We start from the raw sequence: 27,780 nt of genomic DNA on the forward strand, positions 1-27,780 counted from the left end.
ACGATGAGGCAACTCCCGAATTTAGGTTGTTTGGACAGGACTGCACTCTGTTTTACCTGAAGGAAATTATTTGGTTGCCTAGTTCAGAAATGAAGGAGCGCCCGGGAATGATGTTGCTGGGGTGGAAGATGTGGCGTAGAGCGTGTCGAATGATGGAGGACCCATACCCGTGTTCCCCACAGGTACCGTTGGTTGCTTTGGCAGGGGAAGACAAGCAGCCAAGGATGATAATCAGGACCTACTGGGAGTCGGTCGGGCTGGTTACATTGGGGGATGTTTGGCAAGAGGGGACCATTAGGGATTTCGAAGGACTAGGCGACGAGACGGGCTTGCATAGGGGCCAGTATGTCACGTACCTAAGGCTGGTGCAGAATATTCGTAAAATCTGGCCTGAGACTGTATTGGCGGAGGACCCAGAAGCCACTATGGGGACAATATATGACATATCAGAAGGGGGGCATGAGATCTCTAGATTGTATGAGATAGTGATGACCCGGGTTGGAAAGGAGTTGACGCATTTGAGGTTGGACTGGGAAACAGAGGTGGGAGCACAGATGGAGGATGGGATGTGGGAGCGTGCTATGGGATACCACAAGAAGGTGTCAAGAAATGCTAGATTACAACAAATACAGTTGTATATAATGCACAGAGCTTATATGACCCCGATGAGAATATCTAAGTTCGGAAATGCGGGACGACAAGCGTGCCCAAAATGTGACAAGGAAAATGCTGATATGACACACATGTTTTGGTCTTGCCCAGTGATTGAGAGTTTCTGGGGAGAAGTGGCGCAAAAACTAGCGGACAAAGGGGTCACGCTCATTATAGATACGGCCTTGGCCTGCCTGTTGGGAGGGTTTCCCAGACCACGGAAACTTAAACATGTTGGGAAATTGAAGGACTTGGCATATGTTCTCGCAAAACGGAGGATTGCCATGGGATGGAAGCAATGTCATAAGCCACGGGTGGAGGTATGGTGGCGGAAATTTCAGAAATGGGCGGAGGCTAAAAAGGTGGAATGGCAGGGTGCATGTAGCATGAGTGAGGAAGAAGAAGTGGGTACCCTGATGGCATGGATAGTATTAATAGCAGGACTGTTTGGAACAATAACGAATTCTGCAGACTCAGAAGGAGTTGATACCCTGCCACAACTAACAGATACGGAAAGTGAAGGACAAACAAGCTCTTGAGGGGGGAGGGAATGGGGGAGCAGTGGTCTTGACTAATTGATGTACATGTTATTGTTGCAAAAAGCGCTGCCAGTTTGGTTTGTATTGTTTGTTTTAAAAATTAATAAAAAAGTTTAAAAAAAAATCAGAATGGTGCAGTTGTTTACATTAAGCTGCAGCTGGCAGCTGAAGAAACCGTCTGCCGGTGTCTGAAACTGGTGGCAGTGGTAAAATGGAAGTATATACCTGTTTTGAAAACATAAAATTTATAATTAGTCTCGCCAGCTGATCTTTATTAATATTATTAATTTTATTTATTACGGCCGAGCTGAAACTATTTGCTTTCAAGGATAGTGCAATGGAGTATGTTCGGCTCTAAAATCAATGCAAAAACTAACAAAATAAGTTGAGGTTAGTACACAATGATAAACGACTTTTTGTCTACATGTGTGTGGAATGAGGACCTGCATGCCCATGTGCCCGCTACAAGGACGCTCCCACAAACGTTTTCAAAGCTCTTCATTCATTCATTTATTCATGCATCCATTCATTAATTCTTCATTCCGGTATAAAAACGTCTAAAGAGTTACTTACATTATATTTTCAATTTCCATTGTGTCTCTGCGTTATGCAGTCCGTAAATCCCACTGTGCTCTTGACAACGATTTTTCGTATACTGAACTAACATGAAACTCGGTCTAGTTTAAGAATTTTCTGCCTTATCTCTTACGTTATTGCACTCCACAACCCCACCTTCAAATGAAGTTCTTTCGGCATGGTCCCTGTCTCTCAAGGTCAAAAAACAATAGAACCTTATACTGCCAGTGCGAGTTGTGGGCATCTTCAGGACGCGAGCTGAAAATCAAAGCCGCTGACCTTCACTAGAAATGAGCATACATTCTTTCTTTGCAACATCCCGTAGTAAAACCATCTGTGAGAACTTGAAGTTTCGAATCCATCTATGTACTGCGCATCAATGTGCAAATGCGAACTGGCTTCTCTCCCATCTGCAACGGTTCGCTTGGCGCGTTCTAAGGCCCCCAATTTTGTCCTCGTTGTCTGCGAGCTTTGAAGCCCCAAAGAACCATAACTATTGAGACTTAATTTTTTGGGGAAGGTCAGGCAAACTATAAAGTACCCGAGGAGTTGGGTTGAAAGGGAGATTTATTGTTGGTTTGTTTTATTATTTGCAACACGCAAGCCTCCCCTCGGTTAACAGTGCCCAGCATTTATAAGAGATTGCGAAAATTAGTTACATCAACAAAAATATATACATACACATATAGACAAGGTCAGCAATATGAGGCGAATAGAGAGAATTCAAAAATGACACCCAGGTAGTTCGGCACCCAGGATGGTGAAGGTAGGGGTTAGGGTTAGCGTACTTTGTATGCACACTGTACAATAACATTTATTTACAAAAAGACAATCGTATTACAATTATTTAAACCAGGATTTGTACTTCACAACCAGCTCTCCTTTTGGTGGACATGGCACAGTGGCAATGTTGGGTGGCAATGGATCAGTGCTCTGTACAGATACGTTCAAAATTCCATATCTGTGCTTCTCTAATACAGCAACAATAAGGCTTTTGACAAAGTCGAACTCCATTTCCTCATAGACTGGTTTGATCACCCATTGCTTACTTCTTTTTGAAAAGGCCTTAGTGTAGCGAGGCATCCTTACATTACCCTTAGTCCTAGATTGTTCACGGCTGAGATTCTCGTTATGGGCCAAGACGGCAAGACAGCAAGTAGAGTCCTATGTCTCATGCCCTGTATGCTGAAATGCAAGCGCTTCGGCCTGTACTTTAGGCACATATTGTGGAACACCTCCAAACCTCCAGTGTGACAGAATTCTGTCAGTCCCCTCAAATCTCTTGATAGAGTTTTATCGAAAACAATCTTCTCAATGGCTTTGTGTGTCGGTGAAGATGGATTCAACCACTTCTTCCGCGCCTCCACTGGGGATAAAGGGCCATCTTCACATTGGTGGAAATGTAGGTTTTCTGACCAGCGGTGCACGTTGGTACAGTGTGCATCAGTGACCGCCATTTTTCAAGTAGTATTTCCACTGACCGTTCACAAGTCTTGGAGCTCCACCAAAGATGGTTGCTGATAGACTGGGACCACTCTGAAATACTTTCCAAACCTTTTTTTTTCCCCTGCAGCTGAGATTTTCTTATTGATTGATTTAGCAAGATGCCATACGTCAAATTGATGTTTAATATGTGGGAACTGCTCTCTCATTGTCTTGGCAATTGAAACGTGTCTGTCCGTGGCTATGAGGTCGATGTACATTCCACTCGATTGCAGATATTCCACTGATTTTATAAATCCTAGTTTCTCCATGGCCACGGAGGATGTACATTGTGTTCCCTGCACGACCACCGAACTCACAATTTTCTTACTATCAATGTCCTGAAAGTGGTAGGTGCACCACTTTCCACTTGGCAGAAAATCCAGGGCTGTCGCACTGTCCATCGCCGGCTAGCCTGAATCGTTTGCCTTCGAATGTACTTGCTAGAGACAATTGTTCAATTTTCCAAGCATCACTAATGGCCGGAAACAGATAATCATGTTGGTATTTGTAGTACTGCGTTTTTTAAATGAAATGGAGTCCCACAAACTGAAAGAAAGACTTTAACTTTCTAAAACTGGAGCCACTAAAAAGTGATGCAGCTGCACACAGTAGATTGCCTGCTGGCAGTTTCCCCAGCATCGGTTGTGCAGACCATGAGAACGTATGATGTAATCTACAGGCGGCATGTATTGTGACGTTTCTGCCTTGTTTTTGACGAGTCACATGAATCAATGGCTTCCCACATACTTTCCCTCTGACGGAATGCCCACATTTCAGCATACTTATAATGTCATTCAAACAACTGTCGAATACTACGTATTTGTCCTCTTTCATTAGACTGTCATCCTGCGTCAAAGTTGTTTCGGCCTGTGACGTTGAGGACATATCACCACATTTGAAAGAAATATCGCTGCTATCAAGTTCTGATGCGTCAGAGAATGCTGCTGTTGGTTCATTCTCTGTCATTTCAACATCTGCTACTTCAATTGATGGGAGAACACAACAATGTCGACAGCTTTTTTGGTTGTAATTTTTTGGCGGGTGTAGATTGTGTAAATTGATCTGGGACTACTTCAGAGCTATCTTCAATACATCCAGTATCATATTGTTGCGGTGGTGCGGTTGTACTGTAGCAGTGGTCCAATACAACTTTGCTGGATTCTCCGGACACATTCATTTCATTTTCTGTACATTGGACATGAGCATCCCAAGTCTCAACACGCCGCGTTGAATTAATAGTTCCTCCATAGCCTCCATAGTGTAAATGGTCTGGGAAGCAACATCTCTTATTCGCTTCACTGTCTGTGTATGTATAGTTCGTAGACCCATGAGTAACTAGAGGACAGATTGGAAAAGGAATGTTCAGTTTAAACACAGGATAAAGTATAGTACAATTGACTTTAAAAAAACCTAAAATAGTCCCCAGCACAGAAAAAATTCTAAAGTTATGAACTGTTTGTAACTAACCTTATTTTTGTTTCTTTGCAACTTTTTTGACTCGACCTTAAACATCTGCACGCTGTTGCTCCGATACGTATCCGCATGTCTCCCCTTCCCTCTTGCGCTGCAACGACTATATTTTCTGTATCCGCATAGACAGCACGGAATGAGGCTCCATCGACTCCCTGAAACATAGTATTTTCATTACTGTGTATCAAAATATTGTTAGCATAAAACGCACGTGAGGACGAACACACATGTACATCTCAATAGCCAAACACGATTTAAACATTGTGTGGAACAATCAAACGACAAGTATTCGAGCTCTGATGACCTAGTTCGATGGAGCTGTCAGTATCCATACATCTGGCTCTGCATGGACTGCCGCGAATGATTGTATTGAAGAGGAGGCATCAGCAACTCCCTGAAACACAGTACTTGCGTTAGTATGGTTTTCAATATCGTAAACATAACACACACTTCGGGTCGACGGCACAGGTACATATAAAGAGATAACAACAAATGTTGCATTGTCTAAAAGAATGAAGGATTATTTAAAAATGATCAGATTTAATCGACTTATTTCTCCGATTTCTTTACATCTGCATCATCTAAATGGGATCTTGTGATTGTAGTGGAAGCTCCATCATCTCCCTGAAACACAGTACTTGCGTTAATAGGGAAGAAAGTATAGCAAATGGAATCACGTTATATGATCACGCTCGATGGAGCTGTCAGTATCCATACCTCATGCTGCTGAAGAATATCTAGGGCTGTTGTCAATGTGGTGCGCACTTCCGAAAGCTGTTACGCCGATTCGTATCCGCATGGTCCCGCTTCCACCGGAATTACTTGAATGTCAGGCTCCTCATCAAGTGAGCGGGTTGACGATTCAACAACTGCCTGAAACATAGTATTTGCATTAGTAAGGATTACAATATTGAAAACACAACACACGCTTGGGGTCTACCGCACAGGTACATATCAACAGCTAACCACAAATGAAACATGGTGTAGAAAACGACAAGTGTTCCAGTCCTGATGATCACGGTCAGTTGAGCTGTCAGTATCCATACCTCGGGCTGCTGAAGAACATCTAGGGCTGTTGTCAATGTGGTGGACGCTTCAGCATCTCCCTGAAAGACAGTACTTGCATTAGTATGGATAATTCTAATTATAACTGAAAACAAACACCAGGGGACGACAACTAAGGTGTATATCAATTGGAAAGCACTAACCAAACAATTGGTAAAATAATCACACGATACATACAAACTATTACTTGACATGCATAAAACAAGTCTGTAGCGGAATAGCCAAATATGATTACCTGATACGCGTTAGAAGTGGTTGATAACTGCAAGCACGTGACCGAAGTAGAATGTTCTTGCTTCAGATTCAAGGGATAGTCAAGAAGTTGTAAAGGTAAATTATTGTTTGATAATGAAATGCCAATATTTAAAATTGCCATGTAAGGAGACAGAATACTTGAGTAATGCGCAATATAGCACAGTTCCCTGTGCCCATATATAAATTTCGTTTGTGGGTTATGAAATCTAAAAATAATATATTGATAAATGTCATTATTCAAAAGCTATACACTCATTTCAATGTCGAAAGTATTACAAATTGGAAACAACACCTAAAATATCAATAAATCCATTCGGCTACCTACACACTACCGCAAGGCCTAAAGCTAAAAACGGACACTTGACTCACCAGTGGCGGATTGTGGACGAATAGAGTGGGAATAGCGTTGGCGAGCAATCTTCGTGTTGATCGCCGTTTATTCTTCTTTGTTACCCAAGATGTGGTGTACATGTTCGAGGGAAAGTGCCGGCTGCAGATGCGGTATCGATCACCCCTCTTGTCTTCAAAGACTTGTTGGACTCTACTTTCCAGCTCATCCAGTGGATATCCGCAATGTCTGACCCATTCTCTTATTTGATCAACAGTTTTCGGGAACACATGCATTTTAGTGCCTTCAAATTTAGCATGGGTCTTCAAAGGGCAACCGCTAATCGAACAGGCAGGCATTGTTGAAAATTCTGAAAAGTAAATATCAAGAGTATTATAAAACCTTGATGAATAAAAATGTCATAAAAAAAGTAAATGAACCATACCATGCTCAATGCAAGGTTTGTTTTGGTCGCCAGAACTATACCAGTTCATCATGTGCGGCTTAGTATTTGCATAAGTTACAGACATTTTTTAAATTATGTGACTAAACTCTGAACATGTGACTCGTCCCTTGGATGTTCTGTCTTGCACGAAAAGGAACCATGCTTACATTATAGACTGGACCCCCGAAGGATGCAATTCGATGACAACTGACACAGATGAAAATAAATAGATCTATTGATAGCATAACAATTGAAACTCAAGTCAATAGCAATGAGACCAATGACCATAGCTCTATTGTGTACTGTAATAGCAAATAGATTAAAATGTAAAAATGACCGAAATATGACTAGGATACATGGCCTTACCTTGACCAACAAACAGTTGGATTCAGCAGGCCGAGCAGTATGTTGCAGGAGAACAGGTAGATGGGCACAGGTAGCACACTGATGAGTTTGCTCGAAGCGGTCACAGATAGCACGGCGACGAGCAGATTAGCATAGATCTCAGTGCTTCTCAGGTAGAAGGTTCAGGAGTTGACTTGCAAAGCACAAAGATGTTCTCATGAGACATATCAAGTGGTTTATAAAGTATTAGAAACAGGGGTGTGTTTGTGAATGAATGACGTGTGTATGTCGTGGTATTATGTTTATTGCAGGGGGGCAGCCTGCCTCAGGGGAGGCCTGCCTGGAGACACGGGGTCTGAGGAGGCCATGTGAGCGATGGCCCCTGGGTGTGGGATACTTTTTGAGGTGTACATGCTGTTTGGCACCTTGGCCGTTTGCGCCCGTCACAGCCCCCCATGCCAGCGCTCATCCCCGGGTGCAAACCGCCTTTTGGCGTGCAGGCAAGTGTGTGGGAGCGAGGGGCCATCAGGCCCCTCTCATCCTTTACTTCTCAGTAGAAACTTGTACCAAGTGCCTCCAGTAGTGGGTTCGCCCCTTGCCCTTATGTGATGTTAACGTTGGAAGACATTCGCGTAGATGGGAACACTGAGCAGGACACGGGGCATCCATTTTTGTACCCCCTTTCCACTCCATTTTGGTGACCAGGCCTCACTGCGATAGTACAGCGCGCAGAGCACATGGCCCACAGCCTCGTTCCCACTCGGACTGGAAAACTCCAGAAGTATTTGCAACAGCTAATAAATGTAACACATCACTCTCTGAGATCACGGTCCTGCATGTGAACCGGCCTGAACCAAGCACATGGCTCGTTCATCTCCACAAACGTGTCCTTACCCACGCACCCTCGCCAGTGGAAACTAACTGCCATTATGACCCTGTGTCCCTGCAAGGTATTCTCTTCATGTGCCAGACCACTGACCACGCCATGATGCCCACCTAGCAGATCCCCAACTAACAGACCCCTACTGCAATATATTGTTGCCTATCAATAACAAATGCCACATACCGGAGATTCTTGTGAGCACAGACCGACACTTCAAACAGTGTATTATAGTGGTCAAGTCCCTTGACCTAAGGCCTGTATAATCCAATGTTAATTGATAGTATAGATATATGTGCGACTTTAGAGAGACATAACCGACTGAAAGACTTTGAACAAGTGTTATTTAGTGCATGCATTATTGATAATATATTATGTTAGCTTAGATAGTGACCACCCCGCTTCACAGCGACCTGAACTTCACCCATTCCGAGCACAGGTGGTGTCTGACGTCCATCCTTGAATGAAGACACACTTGATTGATTTAAAAAATCGAAACAACCGTTGTTAAAATATATGTGGTGTTTTATTTTGTAGCTTATTTTGACGACACAAAAATACAAAAAAACTTTACACATTGTACAGTTCAGGTTGCAGCACAGCGAGAGAAAATCCCCTGTACTGACTGCTGTCACTCGGGAACGTTTCTCTTACGGCACGAACGGCGCAGGCGGGTATCACTCTTCGAACGCGGTGTCCAAGCGTCCCGTGAAGCCACCATGTAAAGGAACGATATGCCACCAGCCTGTACCACCTGTGAAAAGGAATGAAACAAACTGTTTTTAAATGACCAAGATAAGTTTAATAAACGTTTGTTGTCAATGACAATTCTTGTAACTAATAGCATTCTGCTCGGACAAATGCTATCTAGACACTGCACACTATTGAACGACTCATGCGTTACAATGATATGTATATGTAATTTTGGATATAGTAGAAGACCATGAAATGGGAGTGGCATGACAAGCAGAGTATACTTACTCGTTACCCGGATTACGAGGACGAACAGTTGCGCGAAGTTCGTGCATAAGCAGAATCATTATCCTCAACACGGACTGTGTGAGGCAGGCTGCCCTGAAGTCTGGCAGCTCGGTGATGCATTGCGGTCGTGGCTCACCTTCCGAAATGTAGGCCACGCATCCCGAGTTTTCACAGCAGCAGCAGTTCTCGTCCTCGGTTGGCATTAGCTCACAACGATTGCATGTGTGTAACGCTCACCTGATTCCCACGGAGGCGCGGGTCTTGGCAGGAAGGTGTCTGACTCGAAAAGTGATGTGCAGAACTCGATTGGCTTCTGGGGTCGAACCTCTTCGCACTGTGTGTCGAACTCGAAGAGTGAGGTTTCTGCAGGTGAAAGAATATGGGGGTTAATGGCCCGAGTTGTTGAATGTCCCTCTCTCTCTCTCTCTCTCTCTCTCTCTCTCTCTCTCTCTCTCTCTCTCTCTCTCTCTCTCTCTTCCCAGCTTTTCTGTAGAGCCCCCCCCCCCAGGTCAACGTGCTCACCTTAGATAGGTGAATGCTGGGCTCTCCATCTGCGTCTGGTGCAGGGTGCCGTTGCCAGTTCTTTCACTGGTGAAACATTGGCCTCTTGAATTCAGAGGATGGTTACCGTCGTTATCTGCACGAGCGGCGAGTTTCTGGAATAGTCTTTAAATGCGTGGCACGTTAATATTGAAGACTCTGTATAATGCTTTTCCCTTATGTATTACAGGACTGTTGGGATGGAAGATGGAGTGAAGCGCCTGGAAATTCGTAAGTATGGCAAGCGCTCTAACTGTCTCTTTCCTTGCAGCTTAGTTCGTGCTAAAGAGACGCCGGAGTATTCGCAGGCGTCTTATTGCCACGAGCGTGATGGGCGTGAGTAAATACCTGCTTAATGTCTTTTTCTTTTGTCTTTCAGATGTTGTTTTGCAGCGCCGGAGTCAGCGGAATGCTGGTAAGTTTTAACTATACTTTGTCTTCTCAGGCGGCGATGCAGAATGAAGAAATCCGGAATTCACGGCGTGCCGGTAAGTATAACAATGCTTTTGTCTTTGCAGGCGAAGGTGCAGCGTGAAGACACGGCCGCTGCTGATGAATCAGGTGAGAAAGCACCGTGTGTAGAGTTTGTCTTGCTAACCTGTTGTTTCTTGTCTTTTGCAGGTGCTGATGTTGACTGGATACAGGAATGGTAAGTATAATTCTTGCAGGTTCAGGATCGAAAGAGGAAAGGCTGGAACAGACTCGGTGAGCGTTCTGCTGCTGATGCAGAATAACGCGAAGCACGTTTCATCTATCGGGTGTGGTTTAAATAGCCTTGGAGTGATGAGGCGTCTTCTTCCACGGCCCCGCCTAGGTAAGAAAAGAGTTCCAGTTTCCAGAAGAGTTCCAGTGCTGTATCCAGGGAGTGGAGCTGCCCCACCCAGGTAAGAAAGTAGTTCCTGTTCACAGAGGGCTTCTAAGTGGCTGGTAAGTAAGCAGCATGGTCTGCTGCAGGTAAGTCCACCCAAGCACTTTCACACCAATTATGAGCCCGGCGCTTCCAGTGCCGGGACCGATGGTTTTGATGAGCCTGGTGCCACCGGCGCCAGGACAGGGTCCAAAAGGTCCCAGTAGGGACCGGCTGGTGCCTAGGATTAGGGTTAGGGGCCTGCTCCCAAGGACGTTGGGCTGGTCGTGGCTCCTTGGGAACAGTGATCATGACAGCACCCCCCCCTCAAGGCCCCTCCTAAGCGTGCCTTCTCCGGGGGTTTTGGCTTGTTGGGGTGATTCAGATGGAATTTCTTGACCAGACGAGGTGCGTGGACATATTCTGAGGGTTCCCAAGACCTCTCCTGGGGGCCGTATCCTTTCCAATCAACCAGATAATATAACTTAGATTTAGAGATTTTGGAGTCTAGGATGTTCTTCACTTCGAATTCAAGTTCTCCATCTACTAAAACCGGTTCTGGAAGTTCAGTCAATCGGGTTTCTGGTTGTACTGGTTTTAATAAGGAGACATGGAATACTGGATGTATTTTCATATGCGTAGGTAATTCCAATTTGACAGCCACCGGATTAATTATGGCAGATGAGAGATAGGGTCCAAGGGATCTCGGGATGAAGGTGCGGGGTCCTTTAAGAGGCAGGTGCTTAGTGGATAACCAGACCTCATCTCCTACAGCGTAGTGAGGGGCCTCTTTACGGTGTCGATCTGCTCCTTTTTTGAATTGAGCTTTAGCTCTTTGCAGATGGGCAGTGGCTTCCTTAAAAGCACGGGTGATTTCTGAGTGCAAGTGATCCACAGCAGGTGCTTCAAATTCTTGGGGAGGATCCAGGTTGGAGGTTCTAGGATGGTGTCCGTATAATAGAAAAAAAGGAGTCTTCCCGGTTCCAGAATGAATCGAATTGTTGTAAGCGTATTCAGCGATCCAAAGAATATCCTTCCAGGGGTTTTCAGTTTGTTGGAGCATGCAACGTAGATATTGTTCTAGTGTCTGATTTGTCCTATCGGTTTGTCCGTCAGTTTGGGGATGGTGACTGGTCGAAAGTCTTACATCAATTTGGGCTAGACGACAGCAACTGCGCCAGAAGTGGGAGATGAATTGACTTCCCCTATCGGAGACTAAAACCGAGGGAAAACCGTGTAAGCGAACAATGTTTTCCAAGAATTCTCAAGCCAATACTGAGGCTGAAGGTAGACCCTTCAGGGGAATGAAGTGAGCCATCTTGGAGAATAGATCCACGACTACTAAAATGGTAGTATACCCCGAGCATGGAGTCAAGTCCGTGATAAAATCCATGGACAAGGTATGCCATGGACAGGGAGGGATGTCTAGTGGCTGTAATAGGCCGGCTGGTTTCTGCTTCTGACTTTTATTCTGGGCACACACACCACAGGAGATTACAAAGTCTCTAATATCCTTTTTCCATGATGGCCACCAGAAATGTCTTTTAATCTTTTCCATGGTTTTGGTAATGCCAGGGTGACCCTCCATTAGAGAGTCGTGATAACAGGAAATTACTTGTTTTTGTATTTTCTCACAAGGCAAGTGCAATCGTCCTCGGAAATATGGTAGGTCTTGATCCACTGAGAATTCTTTTCCCTTTAATTGCCAGTCCTGCAAATCGGCCGGAGTTAGGAGTGATTTAACCGTGGTCTTGATGTCTTCAAAAGATTGAGTGCTGACCAAACCCAAAATCCTTTGTTCTGGGATTATGGGTATTGGTTCTGGATTGGTCAAATGTTCATCTACTCCCATCCGGGAGAGGGCATCTGCTTTTCCGTTCTTACTGCCTGGTCGATAAGTAATTATAAAGTCAAATTCAGCCAGAAACAGAGCCCAGCAAAGCTGTCTGGAAGACTGAGCTTTGGCCGTCTTTAGATATTGTAAATTGCGGTGATCAGTCATTACGGTGACTGTGTGTCTGGCTCCTAAAAGATAATGCCGCCATGCTTTAAAGGCCGATCTGATAGCTAAAAGTTCCTTGTCTGTAATTGAAAAGTTGATCTCGGGAGCCGAAAACTTGCGGGACCAAAAGGCTACAGGGTGTAACTGGTGTGTGACCGGATCTCTTTGTGATAAAACTGCCCCCATATCAAGACAAAGGCTACAGGGTGTAACTGGTGTGTGACCGGATCTCTTTGTGATAAAACTGCCCCCATAGCAAGACTAGAAGCATCCGTTTCCATGATGTAGGGGAGTTCTGGGCGAGGATGTTTTAGAACAGGTGCAGAAATGAATTTAGCTTTAAAGTCCTGAAAAGCTTGTTCTGCTTCAGAAGACCACTCAAAACGTTTGTTCTTTTTTAACAGAGCGGTGATGGGCTGGACTATCCGAGAAAATTCAGGAATAAATCTGCGGTAAAAGTTAGCGAAGCCTAACATGCTTTGAACTCCTTTTACAGAGGTTGGTGATGGCCACTTGAGGATTGCATCGACTTTCTTTGAATCCATATGGACTCCGTTAGGTGACAATATGAATCCCAGGAACTCGACTTCAGTTACGTTGAAAACGCATTTTTCAAGCTTAGCAAAAAGATTATGTTGACGCAATCTCTCGAGAACCTTTTTAACGTGTCTCTGGTGTTCCTCTTCGGATGATGAATAGACAAGGATGTCATCAATGTAGACAACAACACACGTCTATGAGTTCTCTAAGGACATCGTTCATAAAATATTGGAAAGCGGCAGGAGCGTTACAAAGTCCAAAGGGCATCACTTGATATTCGAATAGCCCGTACTTGGTGCGGAAGGCCGTTTTCCATTCATCGCCCTCTTTTATCCGTACCAAGTGGTAGGCTTCTCTGAGATCCAATTTTGTATATATACATGCGTCTTTGACTTGGTCCAGGAGTTCAGGGATCAAAGGTAACGGGTATCTGTTTTTAACGGTGATTTGATTCAGGGCGCGATAATCTATGCAAGTCCTAAGGTCTCCTTCCTTTTTCGGAACGAAGAACAAAGCCGATGAAGCTGGAGATTTTGAAGGACGAATAAACCCGTTAGCTAGGTATTGGTCCAAATATTGTCTGAGGTGAAGATTCTCTGGCTCGGTGAGGGCATAAATCCTGCTGCAAGGAGGAGTTGTTCCGGGTATCAAATCTATTTGACAGTCGTAAGACCTATGAGGAGGCATAGTGTTAGCTTGATCCTTCCGGAAGACGTCTTGGAATTCCTGGTATTCGGGAGGTAATTTGGGAACCTCCTCCGAAGAGATTGCCGCCAGTGAAACATCAGGCCTAGGATAACAAGTGGTAAAACATTCTGGAAACTGAACCGTCTTTGCTCGCCAATCGATCTGAGGATTGTGCTTCTCTAACCAAGGAATTCCCAGAATGATCTGGAACTGAGGAGCCTTGATCACATCAAACACGATTCTCTCCCGGTGTCCATCTTGACTCACTAGCGTCACTTCTTGGGTGGCATGCGTTACTGGTCCGGAGGCTATCTCCGTGCCATCCACAGTAGTAATGACGTCTTTTACAGCCTTAGGGACAAGGGGTAGATTCATCCTGGATACCATTTCATGGTCCACATAATTTCCGATTGCTCCACTGTCGATGTAAGCTTCAATTGCATGCAAACGATCCGGACGTTCAGGACTAATGAGGACCATGGGTACCACGAAATGCGAGGTCACGGGACAGATCTTAACGCTCGGCAAGACCTCTACTCTTGTCGGGCTAGGTCGTTTCCCTGCTCAGACTTTGTGGTACAGGTATCCGCGGCTCCTACAGCCTTCTTAGCTGCTTTCACTGGACAGTCCCGAAGAAAGTGTCCTGAGTTTCCGCAACATAGGCATAATTGCAGCTGCCTTCTTCATTCCCGCTCTTTCTGGGTTAAAGGTCCTTTCATGCCCCCTATTTGCATGAGTTCCACCGTGTCAGCTCCCCTAGTAGAGGTTTGTGGTATAGAAAACACTCGGGTATCAAATTTGGAACGATCTGCCTTCCTGTTCTGCAGTCTGTGGTCCAATTGGACAACTAAGTCAATATAGTCTGAGCATTCTTGTGGAGGATTCACAACTTGAGCTAACACATCCTTGAGCTCTCCACGCAGGCCTCTGTAGAAAAGCGTTATTCTCTTATCCTCGGGCCATTGAGTTTCCACTATAAGTCTGTTGAATGAGGCTATATAAGTCAAGAGGTCTTGATTACCCTGTCGTAATGAAAGAAGTTCATTGTCCAAGGCCTGCCCTTGTGCATGTCTTGCGAACAGTTTCTCCATGCTGGACTGGAAGGCCTGGAAATCATGTAAAACCGGATCATCCTGGGTGACTAAAGGGATCGACCAATCTGCGGCGCTGCCACTGAGATAAGAAAGCACGAAAGCCACCTTGGTCTGGTCTGTTGGGAAAGCAGCTGGTCGACATAAGAAGTGTAAGCGGCACTGGTTGATGAACACCGCAAATTTCTTTGGATCACCAGAAAAGCGTTCGGGCGGAGCCAAGGGCACATTACCGGGCAGATTGATTTGCACTGGATTTAAAGATGATGCAGAAGGATAACTTCCTCCTGGAACGGGCAAAGGTGTCTGTCCTGCCTGCGTTTGTAGCAACTGCCTAGCGAGGTCCTCAGTTCGCTCTTTGGAAATTATCAGTTCTCTTCTTAGAGAGTTCGTTTCCTGACGAGCTGCATGTACTTCTGCTCTTAATTCTCCGAGCAACTGGGCTAGTTGATCAGTGTCTGAGGTTTCCATTGCGCCTGGGTAGGAGTATTGTGGTGGGCTTCGCGTTCTGTAACGCTCACCTGATTCCCACGGAGGCGCGGGTCTTGGCAGGAAGGTGTCTGTGACTCGAAAAGTGATGTGCAGGACTCGATTGGCTTCTGGGGTCGAACCTCTTCGCACTGTGTGTCGAACTCGAAGAGTGAGGTATCTGCAGGTGAAAGAATATGGGGATTAATGGCCTGGGTTGTTGAATGTCCCTCTCTCCCTCTCTCTCTTCCCAGCTTTTCTGTAGAGCCCCCCCCCCCCAGGTCAACGTGCTCACCTTAGATAGGTAAATGCTGGGCTCTCCATCTGCGTCTGGTGCAGGGTGCCGTTGCCAGTTCCTTCACTGGTGAAACATTGGCCTCTTGAATTCAGAGGATGGTTACCGTCGTTATCTGCACGAGCGGTGAGTTTCTGGAATAGTCTTTAAATGCGTGGCACGTTAATATTGAAGACTCTGTATAATGCTTTTCCCTTATGTATTACAGGACTCTTGGGATGGAAGATGGAGTGAAGCGCCTGGAAATTCGTAAGTATGGCAAGCGCTCTGTCTCTTTCCTTGCAGCTTAGTTCGTGTTAAAGAGACGCCGGAGTATTCGCAGGCGTCTTATTGCGACGAGCGTGATGGGCGTGAGTAAATACCTGATTAATGTCTTTTTCTTTTGTCTTTCAGATGTTGGTTTGCAGCGCCGGAGTCAGCGGAATGCTGGTAAGTTTTAACTATACTTTGTCTTCTCAGGCGGCGATGCAGAATGAAGAAATCCGGAATTCACGGCGTGCCGGTAAGTATAACAATGCTTTTGTCTTTGCAGGCGAAGGTGCAGCGTGAAGACACGGCCGCTGCTGATGAATCAGGTGAGAAAGCACCGTGTGTAGAGTTTGTCTTGCTAACCTGTTGTTTCTTGTCTTTTGCAGGTGCTGATGTTGACTGGATACAGGAATGGTAAGTATAATTCTTGCAGGTTCAGGATCGAAAGAGGAAAGGCTGGAACAGACTCGGTGAGCGTTCTGCTGCTGATGCAGAATAACGCGAAGCACGTTTCATCTATCGGGTGTGGTTTAAATAGCCTTGGAGTGATGAGGCGTCTTCTTCCACGGCCCCGCCTAGGTAAGAAAAGAGTTCCAGTTTCCAGAAGAGTTCCAGTGCTGTATCCAGGGAGTAGAGCTGCCCCACCCAGGTAAGAAAGTAGTTCCTGTTCACAGAGGGCTTCTAAGTGGCTGGTAAGTAAGCAGCATGGTCTGCTGCAGGTAAATCCACCCAAGCACTTTCACACCAATTATGAGCCCGGCGCTTCCAGTGCCGAGACCAATGGTTTTGATGAGCCTGGTGCCACCGGCGCCAGGACAGGGTCCAAAAGGTCCCAGTAGGGACCGGCTGGTGCCTAGGATTATGGTTAGGGGCCTGCTCCCAAGGACGTTGGGCTGGTCCTGGCTCCTTGGGAAGAGTGATCATGACAATGTGCACCAGGTGGAAACACCGTCCATGCGACTAGGTCCAGGCTCTTCAGCTGTTGAATCGTCCTCCCAACTGCCGTCCGAAGACCCATCGTTTTCGCGTGTTTCCCTTTCCAGTAGTTCCTCCTCGGTATACTCGGGCTCGTACATATAGAGCATTATTGTATCCATTGTGTGTTAAACTAAAATAATTGATAGCGGTTGTACTGGTATCTGTTCACACGGGCTACAAGCAACGAAGGTAGCTGACCAGAGCACAGAAACAAGTCACAGAATACTCAAAGTAACACAGAGAGAGGAATGGAATCGAAAATCCGCTGCTGTGTGTTGTGAAACGGTCTGTTTATACTTATTGAGGAAAGAGGCGTCCTGCCATTTCCATGGCGACACGTCATTAGCTGAAGCGCAGCAATTGTTGACACGAGACATGCTTTGGGGTTGTGAAATGGGCGGTACGCGTCTGCTGATGACAGGCTCAGGGGCGGGGGATATGATTTAGTGCTGCAAAAGCAGGTCAGCCAGGGCGATGGGGGAAATGATAGGATTATCACAAAATGGCAGCTCTCTCGTGCCTGTTTTCGCGTGCGTTTAATGGACGAAAACTCGGGTAAGGTCCATAGGAAATTTTTCTAAAATCGAGCGACTTAGGCTTAAAAACACATGGCCGACCCGTAGTTTCCCTATTTAGGAAATTAAAAAATATCAGTCGGTGTCAAGTTGTCAAAATTATGTAAACTGTCCTTGTGGCCAAAACATACTAATCTGACCCTCACAGTGAAAAGGAACTAAAAGTGTAGCAAAATGTGTTCACAATTAAAGCAAGTGGATACATTTAACAAAAATAGTATTCTCCAAGGAGGAACCCTTGGATCCAGGGGGTGGTTCCCTTCCCCTGGATATTTCAGGTAGAATGGCAAAAGTGTATTTTCCAAACAACAGTTTCTTAAAAATGGCAAAGTGCCTTTCAAACAGTCCATTTCGTTCTTTATGCTAAACTCAGTAAGCTCCTGTGCAAACAATATGTCTCATACCATTTAGCTCTTCCTAGACTATCTCTGCAAGGTGTTCCCAAAGAAAGAATTTTGTACAAATAAGATGTTTCATACAACATTGTCTTTAGTTTCTTTGAGTATCTTGGTGAATCACCTGATGCACTTGCCCCTTAGAAATCCTCATGTGAGCTCTTAAGGTTTCCGAGTATACCCCTTTGCCAGGTGTTTCGGTCTCAACATCAGAACAAGGTATTTGTTCAAATTTCCAACTTCAAATTCCTGCTTTCCTAGAGTCTCTGGTATACCTTTCTATCATACATTTCTACTGTGTTCTACAAAGTGAATAAGTTTCTTTCTGTAACTTTAGTGGACCTCATAGTATACTCCCCTGCCAGGAATCCTTAGTAGGTTCTTCAGATTCCCTGGTATACTCTCCTGCCAGGTATCTTCCTAAAATATTTAAAGTTCTTAATTATCTTCAATGTGACTGTTCTGCTTGCCAGTGCTTCCTTTCACCAGCTTCTTAGATTCTCTGGTATACTCCCCTGTCAGATATCTAGCCACAATGCCTTATTCTTCCATATACTTTGAGATTATTTATTGTATTTATTGAGCATCTGTTAGCTGCTTTATTAGTTTTTCTAAGCACCAGTGGATTGCCTGCTATACTCCCCTGCCAGGAATCCCTTTCTGGGGTCTTGCAGATACCCTGGTTTACGTCTCTGCCAGGTATTGTCCCCCAACATACTCACTGCCTGATGTGCTTCCTTCACCAGATCATCATCTGGGTTGTTATTGTCCTTCAACGTAGCACAGCTGTATTACTTCCTGTGCCTCTTCTTTATTGGCTTGAGGTACAACTTGTTCCAACTTTCCCCACATTGATATCTACTACATGGGACTTGTTCAAGTTCTTTGTTTGTATTTTACTTGGTCGTTATTCAGGTTTCCTATTGCTTACATGCCTGTCGGTACCACCAGGGGCTCCCAATAGCTCTGGGCAGATTCACTGGTATCTTGCAGCGTTCCCGACCCCAGGGTACGTTGCTGCAGTGAAGCTTCCTCTATTGGACGGCTTCCCTCATAATGCAGACCTTCATCCAGTGCTCCTGACTGCTCCTCATTCACCCGCTGCAAGACAGCCGTTTCTCTGCAAGACCATGATTCCGGTAGCTTTGTTGCTGCTGCCGGTCCTCTGATGGTCCTCCCCCTGTGCCCGCTGCGTCTCCCCTGGCCTCGTGCCACGCCGGTATGCAAGTGTGAGCAGCTGTCAGAAAATGCCGACTTCTCCAGCATGGCCCTTTTACGTATTGCGTCCTTCTCACATTCTGCCTTCCTCTTCGGCTCTCCTTCTTTCCTCAATGTGGAAAACATTTTTAAATGTCACAAGCACACATGCTGCATCAAAACTAGTCTGCACGTTTACTTTTGAGTTTTTCAGTCTGCATTAACTCCTTCCTCCTCCCCCATGTCTCGTTACTTGTGGCTTTATGGGAGTTGGAACCCATAAGAGTGAGTATTTCCAAAGTGATACTGGTTAAGGTAGGAGATATTAGGTGTGTGTATAAGATAAGAAATGTATTTTGCCTAGAGTGATTTTTAGGAAGGGATTCCTGGATTTTACAAGAGGAGGGATTAATAGAGTGACAACAAGTAAGGAACAAGTTACTTACCTGTAACTGTTGTTCTCCAGCATGGGTCTGGCATGGATTCACATGCTCATGAATATTCCCCGTCGTCAGGCTGGGAATCCTCGGTAAAGAAAAAACCAGTATCAGTTTCGTTTCTGATCTGTCTTTCGTAGTAATAACCAATCACTGGTCTCTGCGTCATACTGACCACAGCCAATGACTGCCCTCTACCTAAGCACCGCCTCTGGCAGCCATCTTCAGATTTGGAAGCACGTGAAGTGGCAGTATGACCAAGTGAAGAGCCGCAGAGGGGTAGGCGGGAGGGTTCGCATGTGAATCCATGCCAGACCCATGCTGGAGAACAACAGTTACAGGTAAGTAACTTGTTCCTTCTCCAGCATGGGGTCTGGCATGGATTCACATGCTCATGAATAAAGAATACATAGCAGTACACACATGCACAACCACGGGAGGTGGCAAAGGCTCAACATTAAGCATCACATCAACTCAACATTAAGCATCTTACCTCCTCACCAGGCTCACCTCAGGCGAACAGGTTGCGCAGCACTGCTTGGCCGACCCTGGACTCCTCCCTGGAATCCCGGTCGACGCAGTAGAATTTCGTGAAGGTGTGCGTCGACCTCCACGTAGCAGCCCTGCATATGTCCAGCAGGGGCACACCAGATAGGAACGCCGTGGTAGCTGCGATCGCTCTGGTGGAATGGGCTCTCGGACGGCCAGGCAGCGGTCGGTTTGCCAACCGGTGACAGCACATGATACAGCCGGAGAGCCATCTGGAGATGGAAGCCTTCGAGAGAGCCTTCCCCTGATTGACAGGTCCAAAGTTCACAAAGAGTTGTGACGTCTTCCGAAAACCCTTCGTGCGGTCCACGTAGAACTTCAGCGCTCTAGCTACATCCAGCGAGTGCAAAGTCCTCTCAGCCGGCGACGAAGGCGACGGGAAAAACACAGGTAACACCAAGGGTTCGTTGAGATGGAAGTCCGACGGTACCTTGGGCATGTAGGAAGGGTGCGTCCTGAGCACTACCCTCGTGTCGTGGAAAGTCAAGTACGGGGCCTTGCAGGAAAGGGCCTGGATCTCTCCCACTCGTCGTGCGGAGGTGATGGCCACAAGAAAAGCTGTTTTCCACGATAGAAACTTCAACGGGGCCGAGTGCAGAGGCTCGAACGGAGGTCCCATGAGCTTGGTCAGCACCACGTTGAGCTCCCACGCCGGGGCCGGAGCCTTCACCGGCGGGAACGATCTGAACAGTCCCTTCATGAACTCCTTCACCAGACGATGAGACCACAAGGACGTCCGCCCCGTGGTTCTGGTGTATCGGGAGATCGCAGCAAGATGAATCTTGATGGACGCGTGTGCCAGACCAGCTTTGGCCAGCGTCAGCAGGTACGGCAGTACTTGGGGAGCCGTAATCCGTAGAGGGTTAATCTTCTGTGCGTGGCACCAGACAGAGAACCTCTTCCATTTGTGTCCGTAGCATTTAAGAGTCGAGGACGCCCTGGCCTTTGCAAGAACCTCTCTGCAATCGGCCGGTATGTCGTATCCTCCAAACTCTAGCGCTGCAGGAGCCAGGCCTGCAAGTTCAGCGACTTCGGGTCGTGGTGGAGGATGGCGCCTCCTTCCCTGGAGAGTAGATCCTCGTCCGCCGGCAGCTTGATCGGCGGGGACGCTGACAAGTCCAGCAAGTCCGGGAACCATATCTGCCTCGGCCACCAGGTGCGACGAGGATCATCCTGCACCGTGACCTCTTGAGCTGGTTGACGAGCCGGATTAGCAGAGGCAAGGGAGGGAACGCGTAGAGGAACAGGCCCTCCCAGGGGAACGAGAAAGCATCGCCCATGCTCCTCGTCTGGGGAAACCTGCTGGCGAACCTCCGGCACTTGGTGTTCGTCGCCGTCGCGAACAGGTCGATCTGGGGTGTGCCCCACCGTCGGAAGAGGCGATCCACCAGATCCTGCCGTAGTTCCCACTCGTGGCACGAGCGCAGCTCCCTGCTGAGTGAGTCGGCGATGGTGTTTTTTATCCCTGCCAGATGAAACGGCACCAGAAAAATCCCTTGGGCGACGGCCCAATGCCACAGGTCCTGCGCCTCCTTGGACAGCGCTGGGGACCTGGTTCCGCCCTGTTTCCTGATGTAAAACATGGTGGTGGTGTTGTCGGTGAAGATCCTCACCACCTTGCCCTTGAGGGACGGAAGGAAGGACCTGAGGGCCCAAAACACTGCACGGAGCTCCAGGACGTTGATATGCAGGGACTTCTCCGTCGGGAGCCAGAGTCCCCTTGCGTGCAGATTTTCGGTGTGCGCTCCCCACCCTTCCAGGGAGGCATCCGTGGTCACAGTCTCCTGGTGGGCTGGGGTCTGGAAGTCCATGCCCGCCGTCAGATGCGCGCGGGTGCCCCACCACCGTATCGCTCGTCGGAAGCTCTCGTCGAGCTTGATCCTTTCCTCGAAGCTGCCCGTCGTCTGGATCCAGCGCGCATCCAGGAATTCTTGCAACGGGCGCATCCGGAGCCTGCACATGGGAATGAGGTAGATGCAGGAAGACATCATCCCGAGGAGGGACTTGATGGACCTCACTTTAGCCGCGTCGGCCACCAACATCCGTTGCACCTTGCCCAAGATGGTCCTGGTCCTCTCCTCCGACGGGGAGGCCAGAAGGGACACTGTGTCGAGCCTCGCTCCCAGAAACAGTGCGACTTGCGCGGGCACCAGGTGGGATTTGGCGTAGTTCATGGCGAATCCCAGGTCCGTGAGGAGTTGGACGGTCCTTGCCGTGTGGGCCACGGCGAGCTCCCTCGTCTTGGCGCGGATGAGCCAGTCGTCCAGGTAGGGGTAGACGTGAATCCCCTCGCGGCGCAGCTGCGCCGCCACCGGTGCGAGGCACTTGGTGAATACCCTGGGTGCCGACCGTAGTCCGAAGGGAAGGGCTTTGAACTGGTAATGACGCCCTTGGACCACGAACCTGAGGAATTTTCGGTGCCCCTTTAGGATGGGAATGTGGAAGTAGGCATCCTCCAAATCCGACGACGATAGGAAGTCTCCTTCCTCCAGCTGACCCAGGACGTGCTGGAGGGTGACCATCCGGAACTTCTGCGCCTTGATGAACTTGTTCAGACGTCGCAGGTCTAGGATGGGGCGCCATCCTCCCGTCTTCTTCTTCACGAGGAAGTATCTCGAGTAGACTCCGGAGCCCCGAAGCCTCTTTGGGACGAGTTCGATGGCGCCCTTTCTGAGCATCGCCTTTACCTCCAGGAGAAGTTGAGGGACGTGAAGTTCTTTCCTGGCCACGGGGGGGACGCGCGGGCACCTTCTTTGAAACTCGAGCGCGTGGCCCCGGGCCAGGGCGTCCAGCACCCAACGGTCGGTGGAGATGGACTCCCACACGCTGACGAAGCCCGCCAGCCGGCCTCCCACCGGGGTGCTTCGGTGGGGGCCCGACCCCACGGCCGGTTCAATCCTGCTTGGACGCGGCCTTGCCGCCTTGACCTCCTTGGCGACGACGGCGGGGTCCGCTAGACTTGCCTCGTCCTCTGTAGGCCTCTTGCGACGACGAGCGGGCCGCTTGACGGTAGGAAGCGAAACCGCCGCCGGAACCTTTGGAGGCGCCCTTGCCTCCGCCGCTCCGAAAGGGCGTCCGTCGTTGCTGCAGGACTCCAAGGGCCCGGGCCGTCTCAGTAACCGCCTTGATGGCCTGAAGGGAATCGTCCACTGTCTTCCCAAACAGGTTGTTCCCGTCGAAGGGCATGTCCAGGACTCTGGTCTGGACGTCCTGCCGGAAGTCCGTAGCTTTGAGCCATCCACGACGTCGAAGGCAAACGCCGTTGCCCAGCTGGCGGAACCCAGTGTCGGCGATGTCCGTCGCCACGGTGATGGCGTGGTCCGAGGCCACCTCACCTTCCTGCAGGATCTCCAGGGCCTCCGCCCTCTTGTCGTCCGGCAGAAAATCCAGCAGGGGAGCTATCTTGTACCAGAGCTCCCTGTCGTAGCGGGCCACGATAGCCAAGGCGTTGGCCGCTTTAATCGTCGTCGCTGCCGACGAGATGACTCTACGTCCCATAGCATCCAATTTCTTTCCCTCGCCGTCCGGCGGGGAAGTCGATGTGGAGGCCCCCCCCGCTTTCTTCCTGGCTGCCGCGGAGACGACGGAATCCGGGGTAGGTTGCGCCCGGAGGCATAGGGGGGCCGTGTCCGGGACCCGGTACTTCTTCTCGTACCGGTCTCTTCTAGCTGGCGTCGTGGAAGGGTTCTTGAGGAGGGAAAGGCCCTCATCCCAAATGTCGTCCAACAGAGGCACTGCGAGGACCGTCTTCCTCTTGGCCTCGCGCCGCTGATAAAGGAAGCCTTCCTTTTTCTTCTCCTCAGGGCAGAGTTGGAAAAGCTCGGAAGCCCTGGAGATCATGGAGTGGAAAGATCCGATCTCGTCGGGCGGAGAAGCCCTGGTGGGAGGCGACGACGGAAAATCCTCGTCGTATGCCTCGTCGTCCGTACCCGTCGCTGCCGTGTCAGTCCCCGTATCATCCCCTTGGGTGGACGGGGAGGAGGGCTGGACGGGGCGCGACGGTTGAAAAGGAGGTGGTGGATGGATCCTTCTTTGCTTGGTAGGGGGAACACCAGAAGGTCCCGGTTCTGGATCCCCGACGGGAGAGGTTCCTCCGTCGGTAACGGTAGCCTCGTCCTTATCTCGGAGCATAAGGACTGTATGGCCAACAAAATGGCCGCCGAGTTGTCTTGCGGCGCTGGCAGAGGGGAGTCCGACGGGCGAGCAGGGGCCCCGTCGGTATCCTCGACGATGTCGTCGTCGTCACCTGCGTCGGGGTCCATTCCGACGGGCTGGCCTTCTTCCACGCCTAGGCCGTGGCTTAAGACCTCGATCAGCTCCTCTTCTGAGGTTGAGGCCGAATCTACGACGACGCCCTGCCCCCCCTTCTTCTTCCCCACGGAGGGTTTCACGGGGGTCCTATCGATGGGCACAAAAGAAGACTCCCTCCGAGGAGGCAGGGAGATTCTGGGCCCTGAGGTCGCCACCACTGGTGCAGCCACCACATGCTGAGCCAGGGCCGCCGCGACCGTTTCGATAGAGGGCTTGGTCGGATGGATCAAGGCCTTCACCACCTTAGGTGCGCTCACCGCCTTATCCTTGAGGGAGGGGGCACTGCCACGCTCCTCCTCTGCCTTAGAGCTCGACCGGGGCCTCTCCAGGAGCTTCGCCGGGTGCTCGGCCTTCCTCTTACCCGACCCAGAGCGTTGGCTCATGGTTGATGGTGCCGGGGAGGGTGCGCCCTGCCTGGCGCCCGTAGAGCCCGACCGTTCGGCACTCCCGGTGCCAGCGGACCCGCGGTGCTTGGCCTTATGTTGGGCCCCCGTCGCCGGGGCGCCCTCAAAGGTCTTAGAAGACCGCTCGGATTTCTTCTTCTTCTCGCCAGACGGGCTCTTACCCTCCAGCCAGTTGGCGAGACGTTGATGGCGGTCCTTCATGGTCCGTTCCGACATGTTGCCGCAAAACGCACAGTCCTTCTCCACGTGCGTCTTGTCCTCATGAAGGCAGTAAAGGCAGAAAGAGTGTTCGTCCTCCTTAAAGACGTTCTGCAGCTGGCATCCAGGGCAGACCCTGAACAGCTTTCCGGGCGTCGAGCTTCCCTTCTCCTGGGCCATCTCCGAGACCGGGCCTGAGAAGCTTCTGGAGTCCTCCGAAGTGCAGCTCGACGAAATCTTCACCCTTGAGGGGCACAGATGAATCCGACACGGGTCCCCGTTGATCGGATGTAGGATCGGTGGAGCTTGAGGCTCTTTTGACCGAAAGAATCGAAGTTTTTTGTGAAAAAGCGCGAAAAATAGCACTAACGCTCGAGAGCAATAGCACAAGGATCCCAACACATGAACGTGCGGTAAAAATCTGAAGATGGCTGCCAGAGGCGGTGCTTAGGTAGAGGGCAGTCATTGGCTGTGGTCAGTATGACGCAGAGACCAGTGATTGGTTATTACTACGAAAGACAGATCAGAAACGAAACTGATACTGGTTTTTTCTTTACCGAGGATTCCCAGCCTGACGACGGGGAATATTCATGAGCATGTGAATCCATGCCAGACCCCATGCTGGAGAACCAAGAATTTACCAATTATGAAGTCCTCCTTCCCAGAAAGGGAAGAATACTGCGTCCCTCCTAATGGAGTCAGCACCTTCCCCCGGCAGCAGTCTCCTCCCACATGATCCTCCCCCAAAATTACCAACCCCAGGGTCAGGATCAGGTAGCAGCTGCTGTCCTGTGGCCATGTGAGAGGGGTTCTTTGACAGGGAATCAGTGATGACTCCACAGGTATCATCACACATGGCTCTGCCCATCCAGGACGATCTCCTGTCAGTGGCTCACTTACGCATAGGATTCTCTCTTCCATTCCAAGTTCCTTGTCATTTTATGCAAGTCATCGCAAACAAAAAGGGGTGTGTTGTTCATCTGACTGGATTTCAGGTGAGATCCAGCGTTACCTGAAGCCAAAGAGATTGAAGCAATTCACTACCAAAGAAACCCAAAATAGAAGTAACAGTCTTTTCTGAATGCCATGTAGGCAGATAATGTGTTCTGGACAGGGAGTTCCGTACAGGAACAGGAATTCTTGTACCCAAGAGGGGAGTCACTGTCAGTCAGGTCCAAAGTGCCTAGACCCCTCGGAAGTGTCTTGCGAAACAGGCTCACCCTCCCGGGCCTCAAAGGGGGTGGCTCCCCTCTGGGGAGAAGGGATGAATATTTCAGATTTAACTTTTTTGTATTAGTCAGGATTCATCACAGTATCTACTGCCCAAATCCCTATTTCTCCTGCTGCTGGCCAAGTCCGTAACCTGGGATTCTGTTATGCAGCAATTTATTTTATTTCAATCCCATTTTCTCAATTTTATCCACAAAAAGCCTCAAACCCAACCCAGGCAAGACAGAAATCATGATTATATCCCAAAACATGGAAAATAACATCTATATCCCATGGCCCACAGAATGAGGAACAGCACCCACACCAACGAAAATAGTAAAAAAGAAAAAACTTGGAATTGTAATCGACAACACGCTAACATTAGAACCACAAGAAAAAATAAATAAAAATCAAGAAATGTTTCTTCCTCATACACTCGATAAAAAGAATCCTACCATTCCTATCCTTCATTCATAAAACGCTGACAATCATCGCCTTCATCATGTCAGGATTTGACTACGCAAACAGCCTCTACCTCGGAATGCCAGAACACCTGCTGAAGAAACTTCAAAGTATCCAAAATGCAGCTGCCAGACTCCTCCTTAAACTATCATGAAGGGACCACATCGCCCCAGCGCTAAAAATGATACACTGGCTGCCAATCAAACAACGAATCACATTCAAAACGATGTGCATAAGGCACAGAGCAATCCATGGCCAAGGAGCATTATTCCTAAAAAAAATAAAGAAAATAACCATTTACCAACCAACAAGAACTCAGATCAAGCAACGACATCCACCTGGAACCAAAAGTATAAACAAGAAAAAAACTTGGGGGATCCATATTCTCCCACATGGCAGAAAAAACTTGGAGCACACTTCCAAAAGAAATACGCAATACAAAGGACCAAGTAAAATTCAGGAAACTATTCAGGAAACTACGCAAAACCTGGCTCTTCACCTGAACTAACTGACACCAATGGAAATAGAACATGCCAGAAACCAAAGTATGTAGTAAGAAGTAGCTGGGGAGGGAGGAAACCCAGTATTCACCCTCTCCAAAAGCCAAACCACTCTGCTAGGCAAAGCCCAAGGGACAGGGACCGTAGCTGGTGACGAAGGAGAATTTAATAACTAACCAGCACCCAACAGAACAGGGAGCGCTTATGATTCGGAGGGAAGAGACTACGCTCCAGGAGCTCATGTAGGCGAGGGCAGGCAGACCACATCGGCAACCAAAGAGCAACCCACAACCTTAGCGCTAACAACCCTGGGGAGGGGGAAGCCCTCACCACCTTCCTGCCCACAGAGCACTAGACAGTCACAGAGACATGCCACCGCTTCGCGCAGAACCAGACGAATGAACCGCAAAAGTAATGCTCCTGCAAATAGCAAGTGCCGGACACCTAACACATGTCGAAACGAGGTAACCCCACTAACCCATCTGCTAAATAACCTCAATTCTTCACTTACACCCTAAACCAACACAACCATTTTCTTGCACAGCAAACCGCATGCACTTCACGACAACAACAAAACAAACCACACAGTCGCACGCACGCTCAGCGAACAGTGTTAACCGAACCAAAGCTGCCAACAGGACATCACAAATCTCGCTCTACCTTTATCCCGCTACATCCTACTAACCCTCCCTACCCTGTTAACTTTCAGATCCGCCAGAGTGCCAGGGGACCACTCTGGTGGTGATAGCGCGCAATATAAATGTCCTTTAACATTAACTTTGCATCTGAAGATTATACTGCTGCTTTCCCATTTCCAGCATAGCTG

The 27,780-nt window shown here is 48.4% G+C and overlaps 1 protein-coding gene across 1 annotated transcript in view; it reads right to left on the bottom strand.

The window, feature by feature from the left end:
* The window catches only part of NFS1 (NFS1 cysteine desulfurase), a 1,222,594-nt gene that overhangs the window by 905,013 nt on the left and 289,801 nt on the right, over positions 1 to 27,780 (bottom strand). The gene's annotated exons all lie outside the window — the stretch shown is intronic.

Source organism: Ambystoma mexicanum, chromosome 3p (genome assembly GCF_040938575.1).
Source record: "Ambystoma mexicanum isolate Mex_15411 chromosome 3p, UKY_AmexF1_1, whole genome shotgun sequence".
Classification (NCBI taxonomy): Eukaryota; Metazoa; Chordata; class Amphibia; order Caudata; family Ambystomatidae; genus Ambystoma; species Ambystoma mexicanum.